The sequence below is a fragment of the Hyla sarda genome, chromosome 9 (assembly GCF_029499605.1).
Source record: "Hyla sarda isolate aHylSar1 chromosome 9, aHylSar1.hap1, whole genome shotgun sequence".
Lineage (NCBI taxonomy): Eukaryota > Metazoa > Chordata > Amphibia > Anura > Hylidae > Hyla > Hyla sarda.
Window position 1 is genome coordinate 177,215,164 of NC_079197.1, and position 14,038 is coordinate 177,229,201.

At 51.1% G+C, this 14,038-nt stretch overlaps 1 protein-coding gene across 2 annotated transcripts in view; it reads left to right on the forward strand.

Moving 5' to 3' along the window:
* Positions 1 to 14,038, forward strand: part of LOC130291147 (connector enhancer of kinase suppressor of ras 2-like) — a 563,764-nt gene that overhangs the window by 376,339 nt on the left and 173,387 nt on the right. The window lies entirely within an intron of this gene.

The window sequence follows — 14,038 nt, forward strand, 5'->3', positions numbered from 1 at the left end:
GTACCCACTGCCACAGAGGTGCCGGGAAGAGTCGGTACCAACAGGCCCGGAGCGTCAAAAAATGGCGCTCCTGGGCCTAGGCGGTAACAGGCTGGAGTTATATAGGCTGGGGAGGGGCAGTAACAATGGTTCTCGCCCACCCTGGTAAGGTCAGGCTGTTGCTGCTTGGTTGGTATCTGGCTGATACTGAAAATAGGGGGAACCCTATGCGTTTTTTTATTATTATTTAATTATTTATGCATAAAATGTGTGTGGTTCCCCGTATTTTCATTCTCAGCCAAATACCAACCAAGCAGCAACAGCCTGACGTTACCAGGGTGAGTGAGGACCATTGTTACTGCCCCTCCCCAACCTAAATAATGCCAGCCTGTTACCGCATAGGCCCAGGAGCGCCATTTTTGACGCTCCGGGACTGTTGGTACCGGCTCTTCCCATCACCCCTGTGGTGTTGGGTACCAGGGTAATAATTGGGAGTTAGCACTAGCTGTTTTTGTGGCTAACGCTAAGCCCTGGCTTAGTAATGGATTCCATCTATTAGACAACTTCCACTACTAATCCTGTTAAGAAAACAAAAAAATAAAATAAAAATTCCACACGTTTAAAAAAATGTTAATTCAAAGAATAGTCTGAAGTTGTCTTCTGCATACACGGAATTGAAATGAGAAAAAAAACATACAAAAAATGGGTTGGTACATTTAGGGGAAAAAAGTGGTAAAAATAATTTAATAATTACATAAAATCGCACATTTTTGTCACATATGCGGCTTTAGAGCAGAAAAGTCACAGAGGAGAAGAGGTGATGATGTCACCACTGATCTCTAGTGATGGATAGGCTGTATTCTCAGTGATGTCACCGCTATTCTCTAGTGATGGATAGGCTGTATTCTCAGTGATGTCACCACTGATCTCTAGTGATGGATAGGCTGTATTCTCAGTGATGTCATCGCTGATCTCTAGTGATGGATAGGATGTATTCTCAGTGATGTCACCACTGATCTCTAGTGAATGGATAGACTGTATTCTCAGTGATGTCACCGCTGATCTCTAGTGATGGATAGGCTGTATTCTCAGTGATGTCACTGCTGATCTCTAGTGAATGTATAGGCTGTATTCTCAGTGATGTCACTGCTGATCTCTAGTGATGGATAGGTTGTATTCTCAGTGATGTCACCGCTGATCTCTAGTGATGGATAGGCTGTATTCTCAGTTATGTCACCGCTGATCTCTAGTGATGGATAGGCTGTATTCTCAGTGATGTCACCACTGATCTCTAGTGATGGATAGGCTGTATTCTCAGTGATGTCATCGCTGATCTCTAGTGATGGATAGGATGTATTCTCAGTGATGTCACCACTGATCTCTAGTGAATGGATAGACTGTATTCTCAGTGATGTCACCGCTGATCTCTAGTGATGGATAGGCTGTATTCTCAGTGATGTCACTGCTGATCTCTAGTGAATGTATAGGCTGTATTCTCAGTGATGTCACTGCTGATCTCTAGTGATGGATAGGTTGTATTCTCAGTGATGTCACCGCTGATCTCTAGTGATGGATAGGCTGTATTCTCAGTGATGTCACCGCTGATCTCTAGTGATGGATAGGCTGTATTCTCAGTGATGTCACCGCTGATCTCTAGTGAATGGATAGACTGTATTCTCAGTGATGTCACCGCTGATCTCTAGTGATGGATAGGCTGTATTCTCAGTTATGTCACCACTGATCTCTAGTGATGGATAGGCTGTATTCTCAGTTATGTCACCGCTGATCTCTAGTGATGGATAGGCTGTATTCTCAGTGATGTCGCTGCTGATCTCTAGTGATGGATAGGTTGTATTCTCAGTGATGTCACCGCTGATCTCTAGTGATGGTTAGGCTGTATTCTCAGTGATGTCACCGCTGATCTCTAGTGATGGATAGGCTGTATTCTCAGTGATGTCACTGCTGATCTCTAGTGAATGGATAGACTGTATTCTCAGTGATGTCACCGCTGATCTCTAGTGATGGATAGGCTGTATTCTCAGTGATGTCACCGCTGATCTCTAGTGATGGATAGGCTGTATTCTCAGTGATGTCACCGCTGATCTCTAGTGATGGATAGGCTGTATTCTCAGTGATGTCACTGCTGATCTCTAGTGATGGATAGGCTGTATTCTCAGTGATGTCACCACTGATCTCTAGTGATAGATAGGATGTATTCTCAGTTATGTCACCGCTGATCTCTAGTGATGGATAGGCTGTATTCTCATTGATGTCACCGCTGATCTCTAGTGATGGATAAGCTGTATTCTCAGTGATGTCACCGCTGATCTCTAGTGATGGATAGGCTGTATTCTCAGTGATCTCACCGCTGATCTCTAGTGAATGGATAGGCTGTATTCTCAGTGATGTCACCGCTGATCTCTAGTGATGGATAGGCTGTATTCTCAGTTATGTCACTGCTGATCTCTAGTGATGGATAGGCTGTATTCTCAGTGATGTCACCGCTGATCTCTAATATATGGATAGGCTGTATTCTCAGTGATGTCACCGCTGATCTCTAGTGTATGGATAGGCTGTATTCTCAGTGATGTCACCGCTGATCTCTAGTGATTGATAGGCTGTATTCTCAGTGATGTCACTGCTGATCTCTAGTGATGGATAGGATGTATTCTCAGTGATGTCACCGCTGATCTTTAGTGATGTATAGGATGTATTCTCAGTGATGTCACCGCTGATCTCTAGTGATTGATAGGCTGTATTCTCAGTGATGTCACTGCTGATCTCTAGTGATGGATAGGATGTATTCTCAGTGATGTCACCGCTGATCTTTAGTGATGTATAGGATGTATTCTCAGTTATGTCACCGCTGATCTCTAGTGATGGATAGGCTGTATTCTCAGTGATGTCACCGCTGATCTCTAGTGAATGGATAGGCTGTATTCTCAGTGATGTCACCGCTGATCTCTAGTGAATGGATAGTGGTGTTCTGAAGTCATTTCTTGGTTTTTGTTTATGTATGCCAAATATATCAACCCCCCCCCCCCCTTGTGATAGTATAATAAATGTGTCACACGTAAGAAACACTTACACCATGGAAAACAGTGTACGTAAGCACAGCTTGATGAATTCCGCCCAATGTGTGTATGTATGTATGTATGTGTATATATGTGTGTATGTATACAGTCATGGCCATAAATGTTGGCACCCCTGAAATTTTTCAAGAAAATTAAGTATTTCTCACAGGAAAGGATTGCAGTAACACAGGTTTTGCTATACACATGTTTATTCCCTTTGTGTGAATTGGAACTAAACCAAAAAAGGAGGAAAAAAAAGCAAATTGGACATAATTATGGACATTTATCAACGGGTTTAGTCAGGTTTTCTTTACTATAATTGTCGCAAAATTGTCTCAACTGCGACTACTCGATTTTTCGTGCGACAATTTGACTGGAAAGCGATAAAAGCAAGTTTTCCTAAAATTTACTATGTAGTAATAATTTTAAAATGGACTACGGGTAGTCAGGTATTTATTAACTGCGAAAGTCGCAACTGCGCAAAAAAAAGTCGCAACAGCGTTAAAAATTGACTAAATTTACTCCAGCTCAAACATGGAGCAGAAAAAGCTACTACCAAAGTAAAAAAGGAAAAATTGCTTACGTGAAAGAAAATTATCAACAGGCTGAAACCAGTTGATAAATACGTCGCACATAAGCAAAAAAAAAGTAAGGAAAAAATTACTAAAAAAAAGAATACATAAGCAAACATTGATAAATGTCCCTCAATGTCCCCAAACTCCAAAAATGGTCTGGACAAAATTATTGGCACCTTTCAAAATTGTGGAAAAATAAGATTATTTCAAGCATGTGATGTTCCTTTATATACACCTGGGGAAAGTAACAGGTGTGGGCAATATAAAAATCACACCTGAAAGCAGATAAAAAGGAGAGAAGTTCACTTAGTCTTTGCATTGTGTATCTGTGTGTGTCACACTAAGCATGGTCAACAGAAAGAGGAGAAGAGAACTGTCTGAGGACTTGAGAACCAAAATTGTGGAAAAATATCAACAATCTCAAGGTTACAAGTCCATCTCCAGAGATCTAGATTTGCCTTTGTCCAGAGTGCGCAACATTATCAAGAAGTTTACACCCCATGGCACTGTAGCTAATCTCCCTGGGCATGGACGGAAGAGAAAAATTGATGAAAGGTGTCAATGCAGGATAGTCCGGATGGTGGATAAGCAGCCCCAAACAAGTTCCAAAGATATTCAAACTGTCCTGCAGGCTCAGGGAGCATCAGTGTCAGCGCAAACTATCTGTCAACATTTAAATTAAATGAAACGCTATGGAAGAGACCCAGGAGGACCCCACTATGGAGGAGACCCAGGAGGACCCCACTATGGAGGAGACCCAGGAGGACCCCACTATGGAGGAGACCCAGGAGGACCCCACTATGGAGGAGACCCAGGAGGACCCCACTATGGAGGAGAACCAGGAGGACCCCACTATGGAGGAGACCCAGGAGGACCCCACTTTGGAGGAGACCCAGGAGGACCCCACTATGGAGGAGACCCAGGAGGACCCCACTATGGAGGAGACCCAGGAGGACCCCACTATGGAGGAGACCCAGGAGGTCCCCACTATGGAGGAGACCCAGGAGGACCCCACTATGGAGGAGACCCAGGAGGACCCCACTATGGAGGAGACCCAGGAGGACCCCACTATGGAGGAGACCCAGGAGGACCCCACTATGGAGGAGACCCGGGAGGACCCCACTATGGAGGAGACCCGGGAGGACCCCACTATGGAGGATACCAGGGAGGACCCCACTATGGAGGAGACCCAGGAGGACCCCACTATGGAGGAGACCAGGGAGGACCCCACTATGGAGGAGACCCAGGAGGATCCCACTATGGAGGAGACCCAGGAGGACCCCACTATGGAGGAGACCCAGGAGGACCCCACTATGGAGGAGACCCAGGAGGACCCCACTGCTGACACAGAGACATAAAAATGCAAGACTACATTTTGCCAAAATGAACTTGAGTAACCAAAATCCTTCTAGGAAAACGTCTTGTGGACAGATGAGACTAAGATAAAGCTTTTTGGTAAAGCCCATCATTCTACTGTTTACCGAAAACAGAATGAGGCCTACAAAGAAGAGAGCACAGTACCTACAGTGACATATGATGGAGGTCAGTGATGTTTTGGGTTGTTTTGCTGCCTCTGGCACTGGGGGCCTTGAATGTGTACAAGACATCATGAAATTTGAGGATTACCAATGGATTTTGGGTCGCACTGTACAGCCCAGTGTCAGAAAGCTGGGTTTGTGTCCGAGATCTTGGGTCTTCCAGCAGGACAATGACCCCAAACATACGTCAAAAAGCCCCAGAAATGGATGACAACAAAGCGCTGGAGAGTTCTGAAGTGGCAGCAATGAGTCCAGATCTAAATCCCATTGATCACCTGTGGAGAGATCTTATAATTACTGCTGGGAAAAGGCGCCTTCCAATAAGAGACCTGGAGCAGTTTGTAAAGGAAGAGTGGTCCAACATTCCGGCTGAGAGGTGTAAGAAGCTTATTGATGGTTATAGGAAGACACTGATTTCAGTTATTTTTTCCAAAGGGTGTGCAACCAAATATTAAGTTAAGGGTGCCAATAATTTTGTCCAGCCCATTTTTGGAGTTTGGTGACATTATTTCCAATTTGCTTTTTTTCCTCCCTTTTTTGGTTTAGTTCCAATACACACAAAGGGAATAAACATGTGTATAGCAAAACCTGTGTTACTGCAATCCTTTCCTATGAGAAATACTTAATTTTCTTGAAAAATTTCAGGGGTGCCAACATTTACAGCCATGACTGTATATGTGTGTATATATATATGTATGTACTGTATGTATGTATGTATGTGTGTATGTATATATGTATGTATGTGTGTATATATATATATATGTATGTACTGTATGTATGTATGTGTGTATATATATATATATGTGTGTACTGTATGTATGCATGTATGTATGTGTGTATGTATATATGTATGTACTGTATGTATGTATGTGTGTATGTATATATGTGGGTATATGTGTATGTATGCATGTGCTCAGACCCCCTCTGTCTCCATGACTTGTAGTCAGTGACTGATCCTGGACTGATCCTGGACTGATCCTGGACTGATCCTGGACGCCCCTTTCATGCTCCATACACAATACCAGGCTTAAGGATTTTACAAGACATTTGTAGTTTTCTTCCTCTTTGTTTAGTGAATCATCAAATGTGAATTTTCTGCATTGGTTTCCAGTCTGAGTAAATGTCAGTGTCTGGAGTATCCGGCCGGAGCAGCGGATACAATGTGACTGGGGAGGAGATAGCGGCATCGAAGGATCATCGGAGGATTCTCAGGTTGTGATGTGAATAACCTGCAAACTGAGAGGAGAAAATAATAGTAACAGTGAAAAATAGGGAACCCCCAACCAAACATAAAGAGCCTCTGGTGTGGGTCCTGTGTTCAGTATAGTTGTTGCTACTGTAGTGCCTGGCCATAAGTTTTAACCCCTTGGATTTTTTGCCCATTTTTCTACTGTTGCAAATTGGAATTCAAATAGACTTAAAGGGGTACTCCGGGGAACTAAACCCATAGCCCATACTTTCCGTCTCACCAATCTATTAAATTGCCTAAATATCATTCATTAGCTATATAGAGCAGTTTCCTCTCTTTTGGTTGTCACTTACATGCAGGAAGTGAGGAAAATACCTCATTCAGACATCAACTGTTTCTCTGTCCAAATCAATCTCGGAAAGCAGCCCCCACCCTCCTGAGAGACATAGACCATGTGGTTTTTGCCCTAAACTGAAGAGTCATGCTCCCGTTAGTGCTGGAAGGTGTGTGTGGCCTTAGCCAAAGAGACACTGTATTTCTCTCCTCAACGAGCAGGAGGGTGGGAGCTGCCCTCAGAGAGGGAGCAGGACCAGTGAGAGCAGAGCTGCAGTGGCTGCTGGGAAAATTAGGATTCATGTTGAAGAGGAGGGAAGGATGGCAAAGAATATAAAGCAGCCAGAGAAATCAACAGGGGCCACAGGAAACATGCATTTAAGGCAGGATTATATACAGGGAATATATCCAGGTAGTGTGGGGACTTTGGAGCTTTTTATTTTTAAATATACTTCCCTGGAGCATCCCGTTTAAATGCATAAAGCTTTCCTTTAATCTTATCCCTGCATGGCCGCAGTTTGAAGACCACTACACTTAAAGGATAAGATGAGAGGGAAGCCTTGATTTAACTTTCAGGGACAGTATGCATCCTCTGGTGTCCGGGAATTCTGGGAGTTAATGTTTAGCAACATCTGGAGGGCCACAGTTTAAGACCACTGCTTTAATGTCACCCGCTCGGCTCTACTTCATATGAACAGGCAATGAGTTGTGATGGATGTATCGGGAAGGAAACCGTAAACTTGGAGGAAGATATGGGCATTGAACAGCCAAAGATTCCATCAGTTTTAACGACGTTTCATCATCTGAGACGCTTCTTCTCCCTTGAAGGAAGGAACAACTAAAAGGTCGTTCTTATTCTCAGAGATAATGAGGAGCAGGAATTGGATCTTAAAAGGGGAAATCTTTGGTTATCTTCTGAGGCGTCACTTCTGAGGAGCAACAGTGATCTCTACGACATCTTATCTCAGTGTTACATGTGCAGGTCCTTCTGCCTGAGAAATATTTAAAGATTTTATAAGGGATTAACTGGAAAATGATACAACAGGAAATAACCTGATAAGAGATAACCAGGGCCGATTCATAAAGATATGTCATTCCTAACACCGAGCAGCCTGGAAGCTGCGGATACAAGGAAAGGGAGCAAGTGTGAGCGGAGGGCAGGACGCAGATGTAAGGAGTGTGAGCGGAGGGCAGGACGCAGATGTAAGGAGTGTGAGCGGAGGGCAGGACGTAGATGTAAGGAGTGTGAGCGGAGGGCAGGACGCAGATGTAAGGAGAGTGAGCGGAGGGCAGGACGCAGATGTAAGGAGAGTGAGCGGAGGGCAGAACGCAGATGTAAGGAGGGTGAGCGGAGGGCAGGACGCAGATGTAAGGAGGGTGAGCAGAGGGAAGGACGCAGATGTAAGGAGAGTGAGCGGAGGGCAGGACGCAGATGTAAGGAGCGTGAGCGGAGGGCAGGACGCAGATGTAAGGAGGGTGAGCGGAGGGCAGGACGCAGATGTAAGGAGGGTGAGCGGAGGGCAGGACGCAGATGTAAGGAGGGTGAGCGGAGGGCAGGACGCAGATGTAAGGAGGGTGAGCGGAGGGCAGGACGCAGATGTAAGGAGCGTGAGCGGAGGGCAGGACGCAGATGTAAGGAGGGTGAGCGGAGGGCAGGACGCAGATGTAAGGAGGGTGAGCGGAGGGCAGGACGCAGATGTAAGGAGGGTGAGCGGAGGGCAGGACGCAGATGTAAGGAGGGTGAGCGGAGGGCAGGACGCAGATGTAAGGAGGGTGAGCGGAGGGCAGGACGTAGATGTAAGGAGGGTGAGCGGAGGGCAGGACGCAGATGGAAGGAGTGTGAGCGGAGGGCAGGACGCAGATGTAAGGAGGGTGAGCGGAGGGCAGGACGTAGATGTAAGGAGGGTGAGCGGAGGGCAGGACGCAGATGTAAGGAGGGTGAGCGGAGGGCAGGACGCAGATGTAAGGAGGGTGAGCGGAGGGCAGGACGCAGATGTAAGGAGGGTGAGCGGAGGGCAGGACGCAGATGTAAGGAGTGTGAGCGGAGGGCAGGACGCAGATATAAGGAGGGTGAGCGGAGGGCAGGACGTAGATGTAAGGAGGGTGAGCGGAGGGCAGGACGCAGATGTAAGGAGTGTGAGCGGAGGGCAGGACGCAGATGTAAGGAGTGTGAGCGGAGGGCAGGACGCAGATGTAAGGAGCGTGAGCGGAGGGCAGGACGCAGATGTAAGGAGCGTGAGCGGAGGGCAGGACGCAGATGTAAGGAGGGTGAACGGAGGGCAGGACGCAGATGTAAGGAGTGTGAGCGGAGGGCAGGACGCAGATGTAAGGAGGGTGAACGGAGGGCAGGACGCAGATGTAAGGAGAGTGAGCGGAGGGCAGGACGCAGATGTAAGGAGTGTGAGCGGAGGGCAGGACGCAGATGTAAGAAGTGTGAGCGGAGGGCAGGACGCAGATGTAAGGAGCGTGAGCGGAGGGCAGGACGCAGATGTAAGGAGTGTGAGCGGAGGGCAGGACGCAGATGTAAGGAGGGTGAGCGGAGGGCAGGACGCAGATGTAAGGAGGGTGAACGGAGGGCAGGACGTAGATGTAAGGAGTGTGAGCGGAGGGCAGGACGCAGATGTAAGGAGCGTGAGCGGAGGGCAGGACGCAGATGTAAGGAGTGTGAGCGGAGGGCAGGACGCAGATGTAAGGAGTGTGAGCGGAGGGCAGGACGCAGATGTAAGGAGCGTGAGCGGAGGGCAGGACGCAGATGTAAGGAGTGTGAGCGGAGGGCAGGACGCAGATGTAAGGAGGGTGAGCGGAGGGCAGGACGCAGATGTAAGGAGTGTGAGCGGAGGGTAGGACGCAGATGTAAGGAGTGTGAGCGGAGGGCAGGACGCAGATGTAAGGAGTGAACGGAGGGCAGGACGCAGATGTAAGGAGGGTGAACGGAGGGCAGGACGTAGATGTAAGGAGTGTGAACGGAGGACAGGACGCAGATGTAAAGAGTGTGAGCGGAGGGCAGGACGCAGATGTAAGGAGGGTGAGCGGAGGGCAGGACGCAGATGTAAGGAGGGTGAGCGGAGGGCAGGACGCAGTTATAAGGAGGGTGAGCGGAGGGCAGGACGCAGATGTAAGGAGTGTGAGCGGAGGGCAGGACGTAGATGTAAGGAGTGTGAGCGGAGGGCAGGACGCAGATGTAAGGAGGGTGAGCGGAGGGCAGGACGCAGATGTAAGGAGTGTGAGCGGAGGGCAGGACGTATATGTAAGGAGTGTGAGCGGAGGGCAGGACGCAGATGTAAGGAGGGTGAGCGGAGGGCAGGACGCAGATGTAAGGAGTGTGAGCGGAGGGCAGGACGCAGATGTAAGGAGGGTGAGCGGAGGGCAGGACGCAGATGTAAGAAGGGTGAGCGGAGGGCAGGACGCAGATGTAAGGAGTGTGAGCGGAGGGCAGGACGCAGATGTAAGGAGGGTGAGCGGAGGGCAGGACGCAGATGTAAGGAGGGTGAGCGGAGGGCAGGACGCAGATGTAAGGAGGGTGAGCGGAGGGCAGGACGCAGATGTAAGGAGTGTGAGCGGAGGGCAGGACGCAGATGTAAGGAGCGTGAGCGGAGGGCAGGACGCAGATGTAAGGAGCGTGAGCGGAGGGCAGGACGCAGATGTAAGGAGTGTGAACGGAGGGCAGGACGCAGATGTAAGGAGCGTGAACGGAGGGCAGGACGTAGATGTAAGGAGTGTGAACGGAGGGCAGGACGCAGATGAAAGGAGTATGAGCAGAGGGCAGGACGCAGATGTAAGGAGTGTGAGCGGAGGGCAGGACGCAGATGTAAGAAGTGTGAGCGGAGGGCAGGACGCAGATGTAAGGAGTGTGAGCGGAGGGCAGGACGCAGATGTAAGGAGTGTGAGCGGAGGGCAGGACGCAGATGTAAGGAGGGTGAGCGGAGGGCAGGACGCAGATGTAAGGAGCGTGAACGGAGGGCAGGACGCAGATGTAAGGAGGGTGAGCGGAGGGCAGGACGCAGATGAAAGGAGTGTGAGCGGAGGGCAGGACGCAGATGTAAGGAGTGTGAGCGGAGGGCAGGACGCAGATGAAAGGAGGGTGAGCGGAGGGCAGGACGCAGATGTAAGGAGGGTGAGCGGAGGGCAGGACGCAGATGTAAGGAGTGTGAGCGGAGGGTAGGACGCAGATGTAAGGAATGTGAACGGAGGGCAGGACGCAGATGTAAGGAGCGTGAACGGAGGGCAGGACGTAGATGTAAGGAGCGTGAACGGAGGGCAGGACGTAGATGTAAGGAGTGTGAACGGAGGGCAGGACGCAGATGTAAGGAGGGTGAGCGGAGGGCAGGACGCAGATGTAAGGAGTGTGAGCGGAGGGCAGGACGCAGATGTAAGGAGTGTGAGCGGAGGGCAGGACGCAGATGGAAGGAGTGTGAACGGAGGACAGGACGCAGATGGAAGGAGTGTGAGCGGAGGGCAGGACGCAGATGGAAGGAGTGTGAGCGTAGGGCAGGACGCTGATGTAAGGAGGGTGAGCGGAGGGCAGGACGCAGATGTAAGGAGGGTGAGCGGAGGGCAGGACGCAGATGTAAGGAGCGTGAGCGGAGGGCAGGACGTAGATGTAAGGAGTGTGAACGGAGGGCAGGACGTAGATGTAAGGAGTGTGAACGGAGGGCAGGACGCAGATGTAAGGAGCGTGAACGGAGGGCAGGACGCAGATGTAAGGAGTGTGAACGGAGGGCAGGACGCAGATGTAAGGAGTGTGAACGGAGGGCAGGACGCAGATGTAAGGAGTGTGAACGGAGGGCAGGACGCAGATGTAAGGAGGGTGAGCGGAGGGCAGGACGCAGATGTAAGGAGGGTGAGCGGAGGGCAGGACGCAGATGTAAGGAGGGTGAGCGGAGGGCAGGACGCAGATGTAAGGAGGGTGAGCGGAGGGCAGGACGCAGATGTAAGGAGTGTGAGCGGAGGGCAGGACGCAGATGTAAGGAGCGTGAGCGGAGGGCAGGACGCAGATGTAAGGAGTGTGAACGGAGGGCAGGACGAAGATGTAAGGAGTGTGAACGGAGGGCAGGACGCAGATGTAAAGAGTGTGAGCGGAGGGCAGGACGCAGATGTAAGGAGCGTGAACGGAGGGCAGGACGCAGATGTAAGAAGTGTGAACGGAGGGCAGGACTCAGATGAAAGGAGCGTGAGCGGAGGGCAGGACGCAGATGTAAGGAGGGTGAGCGGAGGGCAGGACGAAGATGTAAGGAGCGTGAACGGAGGGCAGGACGCAGATTTAAGGAGCGTAAACGGAGGGCAGGACGCAGATGTAAGGAGCGTGAGCGGAGGGCAGGACGCAGATGTAAGGAGCGTGAGCGGAGGGCAGGACGCAGATGTAAGGAGTGTGAGCGGAGCTCAGGACGCAAATGTAAGGAGCGTAAACGGAGGGCAGGACGCAGATGTAAGGAGTGTGAGCGGAGGGCAGGACGCAAATGTAAGGAGCGTAAACGGAGGGCAGGACGCAGATGTAAGGAGGGTGAGCGGAGGGCAGGACGCAGATGTAAGGAGGGTGAGCGGAGGGCAGGACGCAGATGTAAGGAGTGTGAACGGAGGGCAGGACGCAGATGTAAGGAGTTTGAGCGGAGGGCAGGACGCAGATGTAAGAAGAGTGAGCCGAGGGCTGGACGCAGATGTAAGGAGCGTGAACGGAGGGCAGGACGCAGATGTAAGGAGGGTGAGCGGAGGGCAGGACGCAGATGTAAGAAGTGTGAGCGGAGGGCAGGACGCAGATGTAAGGAGTGTGAGCGGAGGGCAGGACGCAGATGTAAGGAGTGTGAGCGAAGGGCAGGACGCAGATGTAAGGAGTGTGAACGGAGGGCAGGACGCAGATGTAAGGAGCGGGAGCGGAGGGCAGGACGCAGATGTAAGGAGTGTGAACGGAGGGCAGGACGTAGATGTAAGGAGTGTGAGCGGAGGGCAGGACGCAGATGTAAGGAGTGTGAACGGAGGGCAGGACGTAGATGTAAGGAGTGTGAGCGGAGGGCAGGACGTAGATGTAAGGAGTGTGAGCGGAGGGCAGGACGCAGATGTAAGGAGCGTGAGCGGAGGGCAGGACGTAGATGTAAGGAGTGTGAACGGAGGGCAGGACGTAGATGTAAGGAGTGTGAACGGAGGGCAGGACGCAGATGTAAGGAGCGTGAACGGAGGGCAGGACGCAGATGTAAGGAGTGTGAACGGAGGGCAGGACGCAGATGTAAGGAGTGTGAACGGAGGGCAGGACGCAGATGTAAGGAGTGTGAACGGAGGGCAGGACGCAGATGTAAGGAGGGTGAGCGGAGGGCAGGACGCAGATGTAAGGAGGGTGAGCGGAGGGCAGGACGCAGATGTAAGGAGTGTGAACGGAGGGCAGGACGCAGATGTAAGGAGTGTGAGCGGAGGGCAGGACGCAGATGTAAGGAGCGTGAGCGGAGGGCAGGACGCAGATGTAAGGAGCGTGAGCGGAGGGCAGGACGCAGATGTACGGAGTGTGAGCGGAGGGCAGGACGCAGATGTAAGGAGTGTGAGCGGAGGGCAGGACGCAGATGTAAGGAGGGTGAGCGGAGGGCAGGACGCAGATGTAAGTAGTGAACGGAGGGCAGGACGCAGATGTAAGGAGGGTGAGCGGAGGGCAGGACGCAGATGTAAGGAGTGAACGGAGGGCAGGACGCAGATGTAAGGAGGGTGAGCGGAGGGCAGGACGCAGATGTAAGGAGGGTGAGCGGAGGGCAGGACGCAGATGTAAGGAGGGTGAGCGGAGGGCAGGACGCAGATGTAAGGAGCGTGAGCGGAGGGCAGGACGCAGATGTAAGGAGTGTGAGCGGAGGGCAGGACGCAGATGTAAGGAGTGTGAGCGGAGGGCAGGACGCAGATGTAAGGAGTGTGAGCGGAGGGCAGGACGCAGATGTAAGGAGCGTGAGCGGAGGGCAGGACGCAGATGTAAGGAGGGTGAGCGGAGGGCAGGACGCAGATGTAAGGAGCGTGAAGGGAGGGCAGGACGCAGATGTAAGGAGGGTGAGCGGAGGGCAGGACGCAGATGTAAGGAGTGTGAGCGGAGGGCAGGACGCAGATGTAAGGAGTGTGAGCGGAGGGCAGGACGCAGATGGAAGGAGTGTGAACGGAGGACAGGACGCAGATGTAAGGAGTGTGAGCGGAGGGCAGGACGCAGATGTAAGGAGGGTGAGCGTAGGGCAGGACGCTGATGTAAGGAGTGTGAGCGGAGGGCAGGACGCAGATGTAAGGAGGGTGAGCGGAGGGCAGGACGCAGATGTAAGGAGGGTGAGCGGAGCGCAGGACGCAGATGTAAGGAGTGTGAGCGGAGGGCAGGACGCAGATGTAAGGAGTGTGAGC